This window comes from Gallus gallus, chromosome Z (assembly GCF_016699485.2).
Source record: "Gallus gallus isolate bGalGal1 chromosome Z, bGalGal1.mat.broiler.GRCg7b, whole genome shotgun sequence".
NCBI lineage: Eukaryota > Metazoa > Chordata > Aves > Galliformes > Phasianidae > Gallus > Gallus gallus.
Genome location: NC_052572.1, coordinates 77,756,495 through 77,775,076, shown reverse-complemented (window position 1 = coordinate 77,775,076; position 18,582 = coordinate 77,756,495). Strand labels below are relative to the sequence as shown.

The window sequence follows — 18,582 nt, the reverse complement described above, 5'->3', positions numbered from 1 at the left end:
GTCTCCATGCTGTCTGAAACACAGTGACCCCATGCAAATAATCTGTTGGTAGTGGCCCTCTGGCCAGTACTGTGTCAGAAAGCGTGCCTTCAACTTAGCTGCCAGACAGTTGAACTCCAGAGCATAAGGAGATTTCTATGGCACGGTATAATTCATCGGAGCAGAAAAGAGTTTTAAGAGTCCCCTTAAGCTTTGCCAACACAAGATAACCACTTGAATGTGGTGTCTCCTGTAGGCTCTCTTCAGCTGCTTGTAAGAAACAGTAGGAAAAAAATTATTATCTTTTACTATCAAGTGATGAAAAAAGTGTTTTTTTCATCTGTGTCTCATTTAGACCATGAAGAAATTCCTGTAAACAAGGCAGGAGTTTAATTTTTTAGTGGGAACGTAGGCGATAATTTAGTTAACTTTCTGACTGATACCGGGATTATATCAGGATGGTGAGCAGTCACCTGGGGTTTCTGCAGGGCTCCATTTCAGAGCCAGATGGAGGACTCCATCAGGGGAGGGTCAGGGTGGAAAAGCTTCTGCACCAGAGGTTGACCAGTGCACAGAACAGGTTGCCCAGGCCCAAACATGCCAGAGTTCAAGGAGCCTTTGGACACCACTCTCAGACATAGTGTGGCTGGTTTTATGTGGAGGCAGGGGTTGGTTTTATGTGGAGGCAGGGGTTGAACTCCTATGATCCTTGTGAGTCTCTTCCAAGTGGCCATTCTACAATGGCCTGGAAGGCTGTTAAACAGCTTTTGGTTGTGTTAGTTATCAAGGTGATACTAGCATGTAAAATCTGGTACCTTAATGCTACTGCCTGTAGTGAAAGAACATTCATAACCAAAGTACCTGCCTTCCTCAGTAGGTAACTTAGGAGACGTGCAAGGAGTAACGGCCTGCAGATGCCTCTGTATTACACTGTGCAGACAGAACAGCCAGCGCTATGGAAACTTAATGCTACTGATGTGGGGGGTGGAAGGAGCAGTTAGCAAGAATCTGCATCTCAGAAGGTCTGGCAGACTGGTAAAAGAATGCTATCCAACTTAGCTTACAGGGAAAAGGAGGAACGGCTGCTGTCCTATTCTTCTTTCCTTAGTAAGTAACAGCGTAGAAGTGTAGAAGAGAGTTAACAGCATATCAACTTAAGGACGGTGTAATAAATCAGTGTTATTTAGGTATATGAACAAACATAACAGCCACACAGCCCCCAAATCCCTTTTCTCCCACTGGTGTCCAGCTAGTCCCTTAGTTTGCTGACAGATCGGGCTGCTCTCTTCTCTTAAAGCAGCACTTGTCTCACTGCTTTGCTTCACAGTCAGAATTCTGACCTTCTGACCTTTTAATACCTTTTTTCTTTTTTTAAAAAAATCTTTCCCTCTAGCTGCAGGTCAGAATGAAACCTCACCTATGGTCAAAACGGTGGGAGAGGCCGAAATACAACATAAAAGGAATAAAATTTGAGCTACCCGAGAAAAAAAATGAAGGAAGCACAGAAGTGGAAGCAGCCCTGGCTGGAATTCGATATGCTGCGAGAAGTACGATACTTCAAAATAGAGGAATAAAATACTGGAGGAAGCGAGTGAAGAGCTGAACAAGTAACAGCTTTGAGTTCAGTGTAAGAACTTGTCAGTTTTCAAGTTTCGTATGCAAATAAAAGACAGTGAAAGTTTCAGCAGTTCTTGTCTGAATGTTAAACTGCCCCTTCCTGAACAACATTCCTGAAACAGTGTTACAGTGTGTTCAGCCCTGCTTCTGCCTTCCCTTCTAAATCACAGCTAATAGAAGGGGTTTGCAGTTATTGTGTTGTCACTTCCAAATAACTGTTTCTTCTGCCTTTGCCAAGTAGACAGGGGCCAATTGTGAAAATGCTTCACTCAGTAGGTTCAGAAGGGGGCTATGGCAGGGAAGCAGATGTACAGAAGCCCAGCTGGACAATCTGAGTAGTAAGTGCTGCTTAGCTGTCCTGTAAAGGCACTTTTGAAATGACATCTGATAAAGCACCAATAGTAACCTGACAACAAAGCAGTAATACCAACGTTTTGAAACCAGCTTGCAAGAATGAAGCCAGATTAGCTGTTACTCCAGTCAGATTGTGTGAATGGGTGCAAGGTTCACCACAAAGTGGCACAGTAGGTTCTCAAAGATACTCAACTGGGATGGGGCTTCTGAGCTCCAGTAAAAATCGCCTTCCCCTGCTTACCAGTCATGACAAGTGACGTCTGCAGCCACTGGAAGAAGCCTCTACAGAGGTAAAGCGTGATAGAACCTATTCCAATTTCATAGCAGCACAAGACTAATTTCTTTGGGAGCAACTTTCCACATGAATAAGGAAGCAGAGGAGACAAAAGCAAGCACGGAGATCACATGCTTCAGCTGATTACCCATCAGTTGTATTTTCTTTGCACTCAGGAAAGTAGAAGTGCACAATTACTTACAACAGAACTCCTAAATCCTGCAGATAATGAAGCGCCAGCAGTGCCACAGTTTTTTTCCATACTTCACATAACATTCCTGTCGTGTTCAAGACTTGAAAGCGTTAAAAGTCTCATTAACACAAAAACGTCTTTACTTTTCAAAATAATGGTTTTGCTTTTATTTTAAAAGTCATTGTTGTCTATAACACTGATGAATGCTATTTACAATTAAAATAGTTTACAAAAATACATATTCTGTAATTAAAAAACAGAAAAACCATAGGGAATAGAAACCTCTAAGAGTTAAATGGAAGACCCATAAATAACATTTTAGAGAAGCAGGCAATAGCAAACTAGCAGAATTTGTGACGCACTGCTGTTTCTACAGTAAAACATCCTTTTTATTCTGCAGCAGTAATATTTACTGCACATATACGAAGTTACACAACATTAGAAATCCAACATGGGTACGGTGAAATGAGGTTTAATGGGTCTTACAGGGAAGCAAAAGGTAAATGTCCTTAGAGAGCCGAATTACTAGAAGGTAACTGGAGTTGTTGTTCTGCTCGTCTGATAAATGAGGGCGGGTGACAACTCCAAGTGTGTGCACAAAGTCCAGTCTGTATCTCAAGTACAAAGCTCCACTACAAATCATACTCTGGAGAAGAGTAAGCGTAGTTAAGACGTTCTCCTGTGCAACTTCTTACCTTCCTGAACACCCGTTTACCATCAGTAGATGTTCACAGATCAGACTTCTCACTGCACTACAGAATTCCTGCTTCTGTGTCAGGGTCAGAAAGCTATGAAGAACTCACTGTGAGTTTCGGTAGAGTTATCTCATTAAGTGGACAATAAGTTAGAGTTCAGTGACTCCTGAGTCAGAGTGATTTGGTGTGGTACTGAAAACAGCTTGTGAAGTTGTCTGCTCACCAGCAGTGGTAACGTTACAGGCACTTACTGCAGTCATCCTTCCCAAAAGAACAAAGCAATGAGGCTTCGTCATATATTTCAGAACACCTGCACTTCACACTGACGATTGTGATTCTATCTAGGAGTAGATGGCATCAGAAGACATTTGGAAAAAAAAAAAAAAAACAAAATACTTCACAGTAAAACAACTGCAGGCAGTCCACTCATTAAACAGTTACCACTTTTTTAGAGTGAGCATCAGGCTTGTTTCAGTAAAAGAACTGCTGCTTCAAAGAAATCCTTATTTCCTGATCACAGATTTAAGATGTTCCCGTTTGCACTCTTCAATGAGCTCTTCAGCAATACGCAGAGCCTTGACTTTCAGCAACAGGAGAACAACTTCTTCAGTTTCATCACTATTACAAAAACAAGTTGACATAGCAACACATTCACACCTGACTTCAAAATCAATAAAGCTAAAACGTGCCTTGAGCTACACTGACCATTAACTGCACCCAACATCTAGAGCCTCAAACTAGCCTGAACTAGTACTGCAAAAGCGATCCATTTTACATTATGGATTGCATCTTTAGTTGTACGTAGATGTTGGAAGTACATCACTGAAAGTGTTAAATGCTATGAGACTTGAGGAATTTAAGAATCATAGAATCATTAAGGTTGGAAAAAAACACAAAGATCATCTAGTCCAACTGTCAACCCATCACCACCATGCCCACTGAACCACGTCCCTAAAAGAAATACTAACATAAAGATTATGAGGAAGTGCTGCATCCCAAAGAACATGTTGTTTGTTACCTGTGGTTATTCCTGTGAAGCATACGTGCTCACTGAACCAAATGCTGGCAGAAGTTCACTGACTCGGGGAGAGTTGACCCACTTCCATGATTTTGGAACCACCTTTCTGGGAAGCATGCAACCACCTGTTCACCCAGAGAGTATTCTGAAAGAAAAAATAGAAAGAAAAAAAAAAGGCTTTCAATAACACTAAGTCACACCACTTCTGACAGACTTCTCCTTTTGGCTAGTTCAGTTATTATTGGCAGTGTTTACTCTTCAAAAAACAAAACCATCATTTTAAGCAGTTATTCCTAAAGCCTAGGAACCAATGCTTGCTTTGAAATTCTTTTATACACCAAGGTCATCAAAAAACAAAGAAACAAACAAAAAACAACTTCAAATGTTAAATAATTACACTTCAGACTACATCTGTCCCCATGGAAATAAGACCTTTCACCTCTTTACACTTCTCTATGTTTTCTGGCCCTGGTGGTGTGTTGAAGAGGTTCAGAAGAAGGTAACGATTCAGCAGCTTGCTCAGTCCCACACCACGGACTGTGTCTTCCTGTACAGTCCCATCCCAAAGGAGAACCTTGGAGAGCAGCTGCAGTAATGGAGAAACAGAACATGCATATCTGATGGCTGAGGGTGCATTAGAACCTCCTTTTTAAACTCAAAAGATACCATGTCCATCCAATCTCAGTACTCAAAAAACAGGATTTATTCTCTCCAAGCTTACTGCCAATTAGTCACTAAAAAACTACAGATCATAAATAGTATTTTGAAGTAGATTAATTCTACATGTGCCTATGAGCTGTACCCTCATACATACACACATCACCTCCCAAGGAAATAAAGAGCATGTTACCCTTCCAATTCATTAACAATTTGCTAACATACGCTACATAAGATTAAACGCCACCAGCCTCATAACACAGGTAAGGTTGATAGCCTTGATCCATAGCAGCAAAAAGATTCTTTTGTACTTGACCTCAGTATTATTCGTTAGCAAGAGTTGTCTTCAGTTACCTGTTATCACTGTAGAAATGACTATTTAAAAAGACTTAAGCCCAGCGTAAGAACATCGCTGGTCTCCCCCTCAACACAGAATGGTTAATGTCAAGGTAACTGTTAACCTCAAGGTAGTTCACCCACACAGACACAGTACGTGATCTTAGCAGTCACCAGTCAGAAAGCAGTCGCAAAGCCCACGACTACTGCATACTTCTCTGGAGTGCTTTGGCAGGACACTTCCTTTTGACTGCATGAGCTGCTAGGAAAGTTAGACTGTAGGATGGCACAAACATCAAAACCTCATCAACTGTACTTCCTTCATTAAAATAGTTCCTGTCCTCTTCTCGCCCAGCCCTTTGTGAGTACTCTCCCATACAATTTCTGGGCATGGTTTAGAGGACATTCCCGATAGGCAGCCTGCAGATGATCACCTGCTTTGAAAGACAGCACCAATAGGGGCTGCACAACGGCAGTCTCAAACACAGATAAGTCACACTAATAAGCTGCTGAACAGATCCAAAGAGTTTAATGCATGACCCGCAGTACTACTTACTCTGGGGTAAACGAATTCATGACTTCACTCCAGAAAAAAAGAGTGGCAAACTGTCAGAAGATACCCAACACAAACACATTTTCAACTGTTCTGCACATCACCACTTCTAAAGAGAAGACTGACAGTGAGGATGGAAAACAAACTGAAAGGAGAAAACTTCAATCTGCAGTGAAAGACCACCGGTCTCGCTTTTAGAAACATGTATTTGACAGGACATTTAAGTCAGGCAATACACAGTCTCAGAAGGTGATACCAGAATCTTATGTCTGTTTCGTGTCTGCCAGGTATCAGCACTAAGCTCCCTCTTGTCTTCTCTGCATCTGTCCATGACAAACCCTTACACAACAGCTTGCCCCAGGAGTGAATATGGCAAGTCCTCAACATTCCCAAATTCCCTGATTTTTCTACAGGAATGTGCAACATGGCAGCAGGAAGCCTATGCAGGGCTGTCACCATGGCCTTGTTAGCACACACAGCAGGGGAACTGGGATGTTAATGTGTTTTCCTGCATCTAAACCTCATCTTTAGTACGAATCCAAATACACTCATAGAGGAAACGGATCTAAGAGGGAATTGAATCACAGGCATTCAGACATTCAACTAACTCAGCACTTTAGACTGAATAAAGCTATACTAATACGCTTACACGCACATGCAGGGATTCTATTCTACAAGAGCAACATGGGCACTGTATGCACATACTGAGGAAACAGACCTATCCACAGAGTGCCAATGACTGATCTCATGGAAGGTTAGCAGGAACAGATGATGAAATTAAAGTCTCTTGACTACGTATCAGAGGTGGGTGAGCATAAATAGCTCACTGACAAAAATAGCTAACCTTCCTATTAAAATACATTAAGCTCTCAGGAATCAGATTTGACTGAAGATACATTTCCTCAAAGACGACAGTCTACTTTTAACTAAAATGATTTTCACAGACAAGATCGGTGTCTTTTCTTTACCTCAACAGCTGACCAAAACCGTCTGCCTTGGAATTTTGAACATGGCGATGATTTGTCTTCCACAGTGCTGGTCAGAAAAAGAGGAAGAGGAAATAAGGATTTTGTTTGACCTGAAAGTAAGACAAACAGACAATTCATCTCTTAAACACTCGATGAATTACAATTATGGAGTTCTTTCATATGAGGAAACAGCTGTTAACTGAAACTCCTTGCAATACCCAATGGAATTAGCAGTTGGAAACACTCGAGTATGTGTTTAATGGATTCTCAGCAGAACAGCACTGCTTGTAACCAGACAAACATGCTGCATCAGGCTTAGCAACACTCTTCTCCCAGCTGTGTCTTAACCCCACACCTACCAGACTCTTACCAGTTATCCTCTCTCTAAGAGCGTCCAGCAATAAGCATCAGCAATATCAACTATTTCAGGAAAGAAAGGAGGAGTCAGGAGTAGAAGGGGGAGCAGACCACCACAAATAACACAAGCCCTCAGATACTCCAAGTTAAGATCACAAAACCAGACTCTGGGCTGTGCCCCATAAACTAAGAACTTTCCATTTATGAAAGCTCTTAGTTACAGGAGCAAAAAAGCACCAAGTTGACTGCGTAGTTACTCTTGTCAGAAAGAGTACATAAACATCAATGTTTGGTAACTATTCCTACAATGAAACAGTAGAAGGCACATTTGTTCATGTGGAAAAGCAAAATGCTAATTCAGCTGAATGCAGGTGCCACTGTATATATAGACATTAAGATCATGGCTGCATTGAAGACCTGTGAGCAAGTCTCAGCTTTAACCACCTTTCTTTCTTTCTTTCTTTTTTTTAAACAAAATCCTCTTGGATAATGAGATTAATGTATTTTCCAGCTATGAGGTTCTATTAAAAAAAACACAACAAAACTCCACAGCTACTATACAAACAGAATCTTATCTAAAGCTTCTTCCTGAAGCCAAGTGTGGCGACTGCATAAACGTTTGTTATTATTTCTTTTCATACTAAGGGCCTAAACATCAACTTAGTTTCACCTACTTTATGCTGGATAAACTCCCAGATTTGCATGAGAATAAAACCAGAACTGGGCTAAGTGTATGTTACAGTGAATATTTACAGTGAAGTGCATACACTGCATCAAGAACTTCCTTCCCCATTACCACAACAGCCTTTACCTGTTTTGTCTGACTGCATTCACTTCTGGACAGGACTTGTTTTTCAAACACGTTATCGCAAAGCTGTGTAAGGTCACTCAGTCTGTGAAGTCGATAAAGGATCCCACACATTCTTGGCAAATGCTGAAAAATAGGAATTATTTCATTCATGATATCCAAGTGGCTATCTGCTCTAGTTTCAAGGAAGCAAACATTCAAAAAGCTAAACCTTTCATTTGCAGTAACCTTAACAAGTAATTGTAACTATCAAGCATAATTTTACATTACCACTTATTTAAGGTTTCATTACCTAGCTGCAGTGAACGTCCTCAAGACAACCTTAATATACCTGTAATTTTTGGCAGGATAGTTTTTTCAATCACTCTAGGCAAAACTTCTTCATCAGGATCATCATCTCTTTTTGATTCAGACGGCTTTTTGGCATCGCTGAATCCTTCTACAGCTCTGAACCAGGGCATCTCTTTCAGGTCTGTAGAATTCTGCTGAAAGATCATTCCCATTAGTTGTTCAGCTGTCAGGATTGAGAGAAAAAGCTCCATGCAGAAATATATCTAATGATACCAAAAGATTCTCATTTAACAGTTTTACATGGATTCTAATCACGGAATGGACCAAAGCAGCAAGCTAAAACTGAATGTAAAGCTAGATTTCAGAGGGTAGGGTTGTCAAAATGTCAGCAAACAGCTCCACATTAATAAAGATGCAAGTGATTCATATACAAGCAACCTGACAAGAGGAAAAGATGTCCTCCTTCTAGTTAACAACACTTATCTCAAGCTCTGGAATGCCTCTATAACCCACGGCAAAGCTCCTGTACAGAAGTCTTCCCTGCAAGCAGCATGCCCCCGTCCTGTCATACTTTGAGATGCCAGAAATAGCCACAGGTCTTGCCAGTTAACAAAGATGAGTACATCAGAGTAGACAAGTTTGCAAAGACAGTACAGACCAGAAACGTAGCGGAGCACCGCCTACCCAGAAGCCCAGAGGATATCAGAACACACGAACACACACACACAATTTTTCACAAAAATAAAGTCTGGTGATGCACCTACCTCAAGGGGACTCCAATTTATTAATTTGAACTCTGACTGATGGATTTAAAAGCTTAGGCAGGCAAAAACCGATGTAAGCATCGCAGTAAGAGTCGGGAAACTTCTCTTTCCGCTCCTGGAATTTCAACAGGATTTTTCTGATGTCACAAACAATCTGCACGGACATCTTCAAAGATTTTCTTACTCTCTTCTAGAACGTTATCTATGGATAATATTCAATAGGAATGAGAAGAAACAATCACAGAATTTATTGAGGCATAAGCTGAACAGTTCATGCACCTACAGAACAGAAGAAATATCTTTATGATAACAGCATTTGTGCTCCATCTTTCACACCTCTTACACTGAAATGGGTTTTAAAACCAGCACTCTAGCAAAGCCTTTTTCAGGAAAAAAGAGATACAGAAGACCACAAAAAGACTTCTGCGGTTTTGAACAACTGCACAGATTGAAATACCCATTACATTTCATATTTTGTATGTCTCTTAAAAGCTCAGACAGGAAAATCCTCCTTCTGTTATTCAGCAAATACGCATCGTGCCTCTCCCAGCTCCTCGTGACCTGCTCACTAAGGCAGTTCAAATCTCAATTTGAAATACATTCCAACTTTGGACAAAAAACTGATTAAACTAAAGAAGCCTACAGTCTTATCTATTCTTCCTAAGGCATTGGTCAGAATTGTTTAAATGCATTAATTCTGTGCTGTAGAAAATAAACGATATACCATTCAAAAGGAGTATTTCTTCACTCTCCCTTGAAAATCCTTCTCAATCTCTGAGGAATTTGCTCTCATATCCTGACCAACCTTTGCTCTTCTGGAATTCAGTCACCTCTGTCAGAGCCAGTTCTTCATCACTCGGCATGCCTTCGTGGTGACCAGCTGTTTGTGAACGCTCTCTCAGCTGCCGCCTGCAAGTCCTGCATTCTGTAATGAACTCAGGTGAGTTATTCACCATGTACATACGTAAAAGAAAGCTCAGTGATATACTAAGAACACCCGGTGAGAGCAATAGCCTAAGGAAACACAGGTGAGGAAGCAGAAGTAAGTATGCAACCCTAGAGACACAGACTTGTAACAGTAAGGTACTTTGTGAGCTGCCAAAGGACATTAAAAGCATCTCTAACGACCTTCACTTCACCACATTCATACTAGGAACTCCCCCCACCTGAAACACCAAACATCTAACATGGTACTCCATACTATCCCTGCCAGAGGTAGTCTGTAAGAAACTACTGCGCTCTCAACAGTCCATCATCTCAGTTCTATGTAGCTTATGCAACAACTTGCATTGAAACTGTGACTGCATCCAAGTCTCACTGGGGCTAAAAAACGTTAGTCCTGGCACCACATACCATAAGAGCATGCAAAATCAACAATAAAATTATATTTATACCTATCATTTGCATAGCATACCATCTTGTATGTAATTATTGACATTACTTAACGTTAAAGGTTAACAGTTTGCTTCAAGCAAAGTTTTATTAATGTCATTTTTCAACCATTAAAACTCTTAAGTCCTTACCTGTGTCCTAAACAGTGATGAGTCAAGGCACCAATGCAACTGGAACGGTTTCAGAGCTCCCAGTAACTTAAGGTCAGCAGCAGACCCCGACGTTCAAAATGTAGCACCTGGCCTACGCTGATAACAGAGGGTAGGTTAGATGTTCTGATGCACCCACTGCCACCCCACCAGCAACAATACCACCTGCCTATTTTTGTCATCTGTGCAATAATCACAACAGTGTATTCCTATATATAATCACAATATCATTTATTCCAACAGCAGGGAAAAATCTACTTTCAGTTTCGTGAACAGTCTCACTTCAACTTATGTTAAATTAATAGTACCTATTAACATTCAGATTCCAATCAGCAGGAAGAAAACCCTCCATTAACAAATAGATGGTTTCCATGTACCTTGAGCTTTGGAAAGGAAAGGCATTTTTGCACGTGTGTGTATCATCTCGCTTAGTAACTGCAAGGATTTACCTTCATCCCTGTGTAAGTAACAGGAAGCAGATACACACTTACTACAGTTAGATGTAATTATACGTACCTTCGATGCTCACACAGTTTTCAGAAGCTTCATCTTTTCATCACTCTCCAATCCATCATTACTTGGTTTGCCATTCCCAGCTACCAGAAGACAGGAACAAGACAAAGAGGTGAATGCAGAACACTGATTCTGCTTCTGCTCTTCATTTGGAAACTAACCAAAGTAAATAAAACCTCCTGATGAAAAATTCACAGTGTCCAGTGTAAAGCACAGTCAGTATTATCAGTGAACTGTAGGACAGCTGTGGCTGCTCCCTCGTGCAGGGGGATTGCCAGGTCACAGCCTGAACCGGGAGGTGAGCACCTGAGTGAGCACAGGGAGGGACCCCAGATCCACCCTTCCTCTCTGCCCTTCCTGGTGACGCTTCCAGCTGTGCTTCCCAGAGTGCACACACACTCAGAGTCTGCATGCTTTGCACCCACCCCACCTGCACACCAGTTAGAACCAGAAAGGGCTACATCCCCGAGCTCACTCTTCTCAAGCTGTTGCCAGTTATCAGTCAATCCTTCCTTGTCCTCCTGTTCTACAGTGCCTACGTCCCAAACAACCTAATATCTACTGGAAAACTGACTCAGTTTCTCTTTTCAAGTACTGATAGACAGCCACTGAGATCAGTAATTCAAAACTGACTGAGCATTTGGTCATGCTATATTCACTATTCTACCACTGGAGAAGTGATACTACGCGTCCTACTTCGGTAAGGATTTCAACTAGGACATCTAGTACAGTATGCCCACTGACAGCAGGGAGGGAGAAAACATTACACATGAAAATAAAATATAATCCAAGAATTAACTGCTGTGTTTCTACTTAAAGAATGAGATTTCAGTAAGAAAGTAACTGGTAACTTCATACTAACTTGTCAGATGCTGCATATAAGTAGATTCCGTTTCCAGCTCATCTTGCCTTCGCTTCAGTACCGACATGACTCGTTGCTGGAGAAGTGCATGTACAGCAGATTCTAGCTCAGTTATGTATTAAACAAACATAAACAAAGTGTTTATGTCCTTAAAACAAAGCACAGAATCCTTGCTAATAATAGCACCTGCATTGGAGCAAAGAAGAACTGCAAGACTTACCCATACCAACATTTACAGAAGCACTGTGTGTGGACAAGATTCATGCTTTGGAAAACACCAAATGTCACTGACGTAGTGGTACGTTCTGAAGGTACCCCCACTGACATTTTACCCATATTCCTCTACACAGCACGCTCCTAAAGAGCATAATATGGCAAGTGTAGCGACGTTACACTGAACAGATTCTACCCAAGTCGATGTGGGTAGGAATACAGCACACATCAGTGCGTCCCACTTAATTTATACCAACTTAATATCACCAAGCTATTACTACCAGACGTGTTCTCCCTCCCCTTCTTGTTACTTTCCAAATAGGTCTCCCACTCTTCATACTCTTTCACATTTGATTGTACTTGAACTCCCCACATCACTTCATTCATTTCTTTCAGGTGATCAAGGCCAAAAAAAAAAACAAAAAAAGCATAGAATTCCACAGAAATATTTAGTCCACTTCAGTGGAAATTCTTTGAACACAAGCAGGCCAGCAGCAGTCTGTACAAAAGAGTATACATACACAGAGGTTCACACAAGTGAACGGCAGATGTTTGTGTTTCAGCTGCACGATGTCTGAACTGATCAGTACAGCTACTTCTGGCTGCGTGAGCACTGAGAGGTGATGGGGATGGCTATCTCGGTAGCTGCAGATGCCTGACCCCACCTGTCCTTCTCACACGCTCCCTTGCAAGTTCCCATCTCCACCCAGGACATCTCAGCTGCCCACTGCCTTGTCTGAACAGGCTGAAGAGCCACGACAAAAGGACTGACAGCCCCACCTGCCCTGAGTGAAGTTCTCCTTCCTTGGCAAACATAACACTGTGCCTACGCTCCTTTCAGAACCAGCAGCACATAGAATAAAGCAGCAGATTCTTACAAGTGATAAAATGCTTGAGAAGTCCAAACACTCCCCTGCAACAAAGCATTGCCAGGTAAAGTTAAAATCTGTAACGCTGTGCTAAACATTACAACAAGCACAATACACAACTAACCCCAAAACCCTTCAATATTCGCAAGAAGGAATAAGACTCCAAAGCTGTCATCAGCTGTGACAGAATGAACACCTCAGCAATTAACACTTAAAGCAGTACTTACCCTTCAGTCAGTTGCTTTTTTATAGTTTCCAAGTTCACAGCTGGTAAGGAAACACAGGGACCAAATGTGGGTTTAGCTGGTTGAGATTTACACAGGGAAGCATCGCTGTAAGTTTCCTAAGAGAACTTGCAACACTTTCAACACATAGTTTATGCAAATTAAATATAAGTTTGTACACAATTGATGTAAGTTTTGCCTCTGCAGCTTTAGAGGTCAACAAAACATACCATGTGAACATATAAAGCATATGACAAAAAGATGTACATTGGAATGATCAGATTGGGCAATTTCTGTACACCACAAAAGGGAAAGCTTATATACAAAAAGCTGTGTACTTACTGGTGTAAAATGCATACACCATTCACATCCATCAGTACAAAGCAATCTGTAATTTAGGGTAAAGCAGCCCTCCTCTCAGTCTGAAGACATCAATGGCTTCCCACAATATATAGCGGTTCAATATCAACAGCTGAAACCTCACAAGCAGTACAGTTTTTAATATGAAAAGTAGAAATAAGCTACAGCCAAACAATGAAGATGAAGATAGAAGTTTCATTCTGACAACTTGGCTTGACTGCAATTATAACTTAAACACCGTATCTCCAACCACATCAACACGGAAATTAAATGACATTCTGCATTCTAAAACAGCAGGAGTCTGTAGGGCAAAATCTAGCCCGAACACAGTGACTTGGAGTAGTCGAGTCCATGACCGAGGTCTGCTGCTAAAAACTTCTGCAATCTTCTGGACAGCAAAAACTGAGGGGTTTCCAGAAACAAATGGAGTATGAGGACCTAAGAACACCAGTTATACTGGATGTGAAGTTAAGGAGCAACCGAAAAGCCACATACGCTTGGCATGCAGTAAGTCTGCTTACTTCCAAAGGGCTGGCTGGCTCTGGTTGGTGCTTTGTTTGTTGGTTTGTTTTTACCCCTTTCCCATAACAGTCGTAATGTCAGTGTGTGGAGAGCAGGAACAGCCCACATAAGCCTCAAGGACCACCAAGCATTATGGTCTTCTGTCAAGATCAAGGGCAAAACTTTGTACTGCACTCTTCACTGGGCAAGTCTCACATTCTTCCGGACATCCAGTCAGTAAAAGACACAGCCTCTCTCTGGGAGAAAAGGCACCAACTCACCCACGTGCGTTCAGCCATCCTACGCCTAAGAGTTCTCTTTTTAGGAACAAAATAGAGATGATTCCTATCAGGCTCGTCCTCATCCTCTGAATCACCGCCTTCTCTTCTCCGAGAAAGCTGACGATCATTTGAAGCATCCAAGGGAAGATAATCAGCTCGGGTCCTGGCGAGGTGACGTCTCCTCCGAGCAGCCGCAATACAGCCTGCACTGGGGACACAGCCTGCACGCAAGGGAAACAACATCTGAGCCAAAGACTGAAAGCAGCACTCTATCACTCCGAGTGCCAATAACCACCACAATTCAGGAACACTGCGCAATTCTGAACTGAAAACACAATGTTTGTCTTATAAGCTTACCAAGTTACTGAATATCAACAAATGGAAAGAGATCCTTAAAGAATAGCTCTTAACCTGAAAACAGACCTTTTCCTTTCAAAGGAATCAACATCCTGCCGTTTTTCCAGCTCTTTCACAGATCAAGACTGCTATACCAATCGAGTTTACAAAGGAATTCAAACTTTACTAACAAAACAGTAGATAAAGCTAATGTTTACCTCAAAGTGAATTATGAATCACTAAACAATTTTGTTTGCTGCTTCTGCATTCCTTCCACTATCAGTGGTTATAATTTCTAATCTACCTCCTGAAACTAATACAGAATTACGACAAACACCTGCAACCAAAAATACCAAGCAACCGTCACTATTCTTTCAAGACAGCCCTGGCTCAGCACAAACAACATGCTTAAAAACGCCCAGGAACCTGGCCTGGTGATAACTCCTTCCTCCTCTGGGATGCGTTGGATTCATTCTCAGAGTCTGTGCTGTTGTAGCCCTCACTCAGTGAAGAATAACTCCCTTCCTTTGTTTCTTGAGCACCCTCCGTGTTGCAGTCCCAGGCTCCAGCTGAGGTCTTTCTGCTGTAAGAGAAAAAAAGGAAGACTCATTATTTCATTATTAAGACTCAGTTTCAGCAGCTGGAAACTGATGCACAGTGTACCTGGCTTACCAGCAACCATTCAGACTACAAGGAAGCAATGGCTAGTCACAAATCCATCCTCCACCTGACAGAGATGCCTCTGACCAATGAGAGCCCGGGGGAGGGACGGGCAGATGCTGCTCACGGGGAGCTCCTCCTGCCGCTGCTGGATGCTGATGCTGACAGGGCTGCAGATGCTCTGCAGGGCCAGCTCGTAGCTGGGAGCCACGAATGGAACACGGCGGGAGAGACGAGAGAGATGGCGGGGAGCAGCCGAGGCATCCAAGAGCATCCAAAAGCAAGGCTCCTCCGTAACGAGGAGCCGAAGACACCGCGTGCGTAGGTGCGTACCCGAAAACGCGCATGCAAAACGCTGTGTGCGCGGTGCTGCATGCGCAGCGCGGTGCCGAGCCCGGCGGGTCCTGGGATGCTGCGGTGCCGGGGCCGCTTCACGCCCGTACCGCGACCGCGATCCGATCTCCGAGCCGCTCGGGTTCCGCTGCTGCTGAGAGCGCTTTGAAACGGCCGGGGGACGGCGCGGGGCTGGGGGGGGAAGGGGACGTCTGCTGGTCCGCCGCGGCGGAGAGCAATTTGGATGGCGCCGGGCGCTCAGGGGCAGCTGTGAGCCGAACCGGTCCGCTCCCGGGATGGGCTCGGGCATCAAACATCTAGTGGAAATAGATGAGGGGCAGCCTGGTTTAGAAGGAGGAGATCGCTGAGCCGGCGGTCCGAGAACCGGCAGTAGCGCTTAGGAGCAACAGTTGCTGATTTGGAGTCGTCGGGCGCATGCTCGCCTGTGACCTGGAGGACTAATCACAATAGAGAGCGGCGGATGAGCTGCACAGAGCGGTTACGAAGCCACTTCCGCATTCCTACGCGCACGCGTTGTGCCGCCTGCAGGACTGAGCAGCGGACAGCGGCAGTTCCGCGCATTGGCCACGAGGTGGCGGCAGAGACCGCGGAAAGAACTTGGACGGGATCGATGCGGCCCGCGGCGCAATCGCTGGCGGTCAGTGCTCTGTCGCGATGACGGGGGAAGAACACGGAATGAGAAGTGGGGGGCGGTGGGGGTGAAGACGAAGAAAACAGAGGGAAACTCCTCCAAACTCAGGAAAGCCGTGCTAAGAGCTTTACAAAAAGAAAATAATAATAATAAAAAACAAAAGATAAAAAAATTACTTTTTGCCAGCATCTGTTGCACTCTTTTTAAATATTCACATGCCAAAATGTAACTGCCCAGTACATTTAACGACAACAAAATTAAAGCACGTTGGCAGAAAGCAGAGCGCCATATTGGTGTTGGTCACAGCTACCTCTGGAAGACAGCCCGAGAGCTGTGCAGGTCCATCAGGCTCAGCTGCAGCTTTCATCTGCCCTTCTCTGGCCCTCCTGCAGCTGGAGAGAGAGCACAGGAGGGCACGTGGGATGCAGACCCTCCCCAGTCAGCCGCAGCAGTCGCTCCTGCCAGCACTCCCTTTCCCCCACGTCTTTCCCATTGGACAGTCTGGAGCCCTGTGTGGCAGAGGAGGAGAGAGCTGCAGGCAGAAGGAAAACGGGCTGCTGGGATTCCTCCATCCCACTGCCAGGTGTCTTCTCTGGCATTTTGGGGGTGGGAAGGGAGTTGTGGGAGCACCCGTGGGGCTCCGGGCAGGAGGGAAGGAAGCAAAGATGCAGCTGCAGGCAGCGGGCTCTGGGCTGGAGCAGTGCAGCCAGGCACAAACAGTGACAACGTACACACACAGATAAACACCCAGCACAGAATCTGGCACTCTACGGTCCTCCCAGAGCTTGTTACTGCTTTTTAGGCTGCTCTACAGGTATTCTGTCCTATCCCCTTCATTCCCCTGTGTCTTGCCCCCTTCCTTCACCCCGTGCCTTCCCCATTCCTTTTCCAGGCTTTCCCTTTCCTTTCCCCGCTTCCTTCCCCACGCCTTCCCCCTGCAACAGCCCCATGTTCTGCTGCTGTTCTCAGCTGACAATCCTTACACCACACTGTTCAAACACATCGGATCAGACTGCATACTGGCACTGATTTTAAAACAACAACAACAACAAATACATACAGTATTATGCGTGGATAACAAACTCCTACCTGCTTGAAGACCAATAGCAGCTCCTCATCCTGCAGTAACTCCTGCACACGGCCAGGTCTCCCGTGCAGGGATTTGGCATCTGCAGTGGCTTCACAACATTGGATTTGAGTCTTTGACTTCCACCTCAATCTGCTCTTGTGCTCCAGAGAGAGATGCAAGGCATGAAGAGGTGCAGTGCAACCCAATTGGATAACGCTCTTGAAGAATGGCAGTATTTTCTTCATAAATATGGAATCCTGAAGTGCAACACTGGGGAATGTTAAGTGAGATGAGAGAAACAGATGGGGCAAAGCAAGGAAAACGCTCAGGGAAAGCAAGGGCAGTGTGATGGAGAAACCAATAACCAATTCCGGGCTGACCCTTGAGAGACAGCAAACTGCCAGAAAGGAGGAAGAAGGAACGTGCCAGCAGTGGATGCGATCGGCAGAGCCAGCAGGGCATCCCCTGCTTCAAAGGGCACTCTGCCTTTCATCCCCACCGTGGGGCAGCCACTCTCCTGCTTTGCCTCTCCCCAGGGCCTGCAGGGTTTGTTCCATTGCACGCTGTACCCGCATGGCCAGCACGTGCTATGGAGCCCAAGTGGAACACCTGTTGCAGAACAAGTCTTCGCAAGAACAAGACCTACAACCCAGATGAGCTCCCTCTACAAAACACTTGTGGCTACAGCCACAACTACAAGCTGTCTCAAAACTGGGGTTCTGGGGAATTATGGGACATGCAGCTTTCCTATCCTGAGCAGCTTATGGAAGAGCAAGGAGAAGGAAATAAAGGATGGCAGAGCACCATCAAAACAGACAGTGCATGTCCATGCAGACTCGCAAACCCACAGCTTCCTGGGTTGTTTCTGCTTTTGTAGCATTTGCGTGCTGCAGATGAGGAAAACGCTCTGCTGTTTGAGTCTTCTTCTGCAAGAGCCACCTACAGGTAAATGGCAGCTAACCTGCAGACCGAGCACTACTGCCTGGCGTTGGTCAGGGGGAGCTCCTCCTGCCGCTGCTGGATGCTGATGCTGACAGGGCTGCAGATGCTCTGCAGGGCCAGCTCGTAGCTGGGAGCCAGGAATGGACACGGCGGGAGAGACGAGAGAGCTGGCGGGGACCAGCCCAGGTATCCCTCACTCAAAAGCATCACAAAGCCACAGCCATTGCATGGAAGCTGGCATGATCATGAGCAGCATCCCGGATGCTGGAGATTCTTTGCTACCATACACTACGGGAGCACAGCTCTCGCTGCAGGCATCCCACAGCCAGACAAAATGGGAACAAACCCGCAGCTCTGCTGCA

At 44.3% G+C, this 18,582-nt stretch overlaps 2 long non-coding RNA genes and 1 pseudogene across 2 annotated transcripts; all 3 read right to left on the bottom strand.

Moving 5' to 3' along the window:
- LOC121108324 overlaps positions 1–13,202 on the bottom strand; it is a 183,389-nt pseudogene extending 170,187 nt beyond the window's left edge.
- LOC124417536 lies at positions 10,944–12,691 on the bottom strand. Its single transcript, XR_006932486.1, has 3 exons — positions 12,515–12,691; positions 11,781–11,882; positions 10,944–11,001 (listed from the first exon to the last, which is right to left on the bottom strand). It is a non-coding gene; the product is annotated as an uncharacterized LOC124417536 (long non-coding RNA).
- Positions 13,203–13,223: 21 nt separating the features above from the next.
- LOC112530661 lies at positions 13,224–15,675 on the bottom strand. The gene is made up of 3 exons (XR_003072444.2): positions 15,558–15,675; positions 14,991–15,147; positions 13,224–14,449 (listed from the first exon to the last, which is right to left on the bottom strand). It is a non-coding gene; the product is annotated as an uncharacterized LOC112530661 (long non-coding RNA).
- Positions 15,676–18,582: the final 2,907 nt, after the last annotated feature.